General features: G+C 41.4%; 1 non-coding gene across 1 annotated transcript; it reads right to left on the reverse strand.

The window, feature by feature from the left end:
- Positions 1–2526: 2526 nt before the first annotated feature.
- On the reverse strand, positions 2527–2598 carry trnae-uuc (transfer RNA glutamic acid (anticodon UUC)). Its single transcript has one exon. It is a non-coding gene; the product is annotated as a tRNA-Glu (tRNA).
- Positions 2599–3175: the final 577 nt, after the last annotated feature.

A 3175-nucleotide genomic window follows, 5' to 3' on the forward strand; every position in this document is an offset into this window, starting at 1 on the left:
GTACCGCAATGGAAAACTTCAAAACACGATCTTGCCTTCAAATTTCCATCTCAAGCAATCATAAAGGTTAAAGATAACACAAGTAAAATAATTCATTGAGTTCGCAGAAGTCCTGTGTCGTCGGTTGTCGTTGTTTAATCTGCTCCATGTCGAGAACGTCTAGTTCTGGTGTAAAAATGTTTTGTGGTGCACCAGAAGTTGTTATGTGGCCGGCCAGATGAGGTTAGATGTCAGGAAAAGATAAACATCGATCGGTTTAAAGGAGAAGGCTCAAAAAAGCTCAGTAAAAGCCTACAGGGACCAGTAACAGCTGGACCAGTAACAGCTGGTCCCTGTGGTTTTTATCAAACGTTACTCCAACAGGAGGAAATGGTGCGTTTGTTGGGGACTATTTTCAGCGGTGGATTAATCCACATTTGCTGCTCTAGTATGAATCTCTAAAAGTATGTGAACTATCCCTTTAACATATTCATGCACACAGTTATTCATCAATCCGTCACTCCACCAACAGTATTAATTAATACTACGGTCTAATACTACGCTTTTCAAAGTAAAAGTCAAACTTTTTTTTTTCTTTTTTCTCATCAAATCCTATGAAAAGATCCAAACCAACAATGTGTTAATTAGTCTCTCAATACTTTCTGACTGTCTGTGGCTCGCTAATATTAATATTAATAATGACACTAACATTTTTGCCAACAGCCTCAGTCATTTCCTCAAACAGCTGCTCACTGTAGTTTTTAACAAACGTTACTCAAACAGGAGGAGGTAGTGCATTTGTTGGGGACTATTTTCAGAAACTTGCAGAATATATAATTCTATAACAGCCGCAGTATGTGTGCGTTCATGGTGATGAGGGAGCAGTGTGGCTCACTGATGTGTTTTTAATAGTTTTTTTTATGGCTTAGAGAGGAAGAAGATGCATCAGGCTGTGATACACACAATACTTGTTAGTAGTGTGTGGGGATATATGTGAGGAGACGTACTGTACAGGGATGATGGGATACTTTACATTGCAAAACTAACCCTCGTGAGGTGAATCATCTGGTAATGGGAGTGCACTGGGGTATATGGCAGGGTATATTCAGGTGTGGCGGTACAGTATATTGTAGTTTATTGGGGGGCGTATTGGTGTTTTGGGAGGTGAATGGGGGTGTGTGAGATATAAGGCTGTAATCAGCTCACTGCAGGAGGAGAAGCAGTGGAGCTTATTAGCTTCTGCAGAGAGAGAGAGAGGGAGCGTCGGGCTGACATTCGCTCTCTGTTTGAAACGCAAGACTGCTAATCCTGTGCAGCCAGAAGCTTCAGGCTTTCAGAAACACACACACACACACACACACACATTATTGGAATATTTCTATCCTTGTGAGGACCCTCAGCTGACATAATACATTCTCTAGCCCCTAACCTTAATGTTACATCTAACCTAACTCTCTCCTGCCCCTTGAAGAGGGAACAGACAAGATGTCCTCACTTTAAAAGTTTGAACTGTAATTGATATTTTTATAATAACAATGTCAAACAATGTGAAAGGGATCGCTTGTGGTGATGAACCTGCAGAGAATTATCAGCTCAATCTGCAGCTCCTCGCGGCTTTACGGAGCTTTGTGGTGACTTTCAGCTCAGTGTTTATCTGTCGGTCCACAACTTTACTGTTCTGGTTCACTCTCGGCTCTCATAGCGTCGTTTTCAGAGACGAAGCTGTAAAAAGACTCACAGCAGACAGACACAGCCAGAGACGAGCTGCCGAACATATTGGAGCATTTTCTGCTCTGTGTGTGTGTGTGTGTGTGTGTGTGTGTGTAGCTCATGATGGTGTGTGTCCACAGTGACAGAAGTGTTGTGTGGAATACAACAACAACAACAAGAAGAACAGTAACAACAAAGCCTCCAGTTGGCTATCATCCAGCTGAGGGTTTATGACACACTACTGTTTCACTGTAATCTCTTCTTCTCTTCTACTTCCTGTCACTCGGTGACATAAAACAGCCGTGATTCAATCTATTGAGTTACAGTTATCTTCATCTGTGCCTGTTGATTTATAAACCAGTAAACACTCAACTGGTGACTTTGAGTTAGATATAACCGATGTCTCAACAGCATTTCAGAGACCACGTCTTACTTTCTAACTACACTCTGAAATATTGCACTTTGAATGCCGTTGAATCAAAGGTTACCTGCTGCCTCGACCCTGCTCTGACCCCCCCGGTCAGATCGGTGTTTGTTAAGGGGTTATTAAGTTTAGACCAAACTGGGCACCCGAGATGTCTTCGAGGTCTTTGGACAAATAATCAAATCAGTGCTTACTGGATGTTGTTTAAATCTCCACCAACTCCAAACAGTTATTACATGAAGCGTCCATCACAGTTTACAGACCGACTGCCTGCTTCAGCTTTGACCTGCTGGACTTCCATCAAGTTCCTTCCGACATTAACTTTCGTAATAATTTGTATTTTCGTCAGTTACAGAATTATATATTCTTCCATAGGAATGGGTGTGTGGCAGCATACAGTACAGTACATACTGTTCCCATACCGGGAGTTGAACCCGGGCCACCTGGGTGAAAACCAGGGATCCTAACCGCTAGACCATATGGGAATAAGCCATACAGTTCACAAACTAAACTCTAACTAAAACAACTTGGTCTTTACTTCATCTACAACTAGTTCTAGATAACAGAGATCCTTCCAGGAAACTTTCTAGGACATTTTATTTCTAAAATGCTGTTTCAGTGCCTTCTCCACAATGTTGATCAATACTGAATTCTTTATTTACTTGTTTGGCCTAAAATTGCATGAATGAAATGAAAAAATGCTCCAAGGTCTGTAAAACTCAGTGAGGGATTCTCAGACGTGCCTCCAAATGAAGTGGTTTAGATAATCTGTGAACTGTGGGCTCGACCATCATTCCCAGACTTCAGATATTAACGTTGTTGGTACGTTGTTATCATGATATAACTACAAAGATACATTTTAACTTGTAATAAACTTAATTATCCTTAAAGCCAAGCTCTCATGTGAAGAAACTGCAGATTTATATGATCAGAAATGACAAAAGCAATCGATAACAAACTTGTGTATTAAAATAAATAATAGTGAACGCAGTCACATCGCCTGTGTTTCGGTCCTCCTCCCTGCTGCAGCTTTCTGGCTCCGCATCTGGAAAGCTGCAGGAG

This window comes from Enoplosus armatus, chromosome 19, assembly GCF_043641665.1.
Source record: "Enoplosus armatus isolate fEnoArm2 chromosome 19, fEnoArm2.hap1, whole genome shotgun sequence".
In the NCBI taxonomy this organism is placed as follows: domain Eukaryota; kingdom Metazoa; phylum Chordata; class Actinopteri; order Centrarchiformes; family Enoplosidae; genus Enoplosus; species Enoplosus armatus.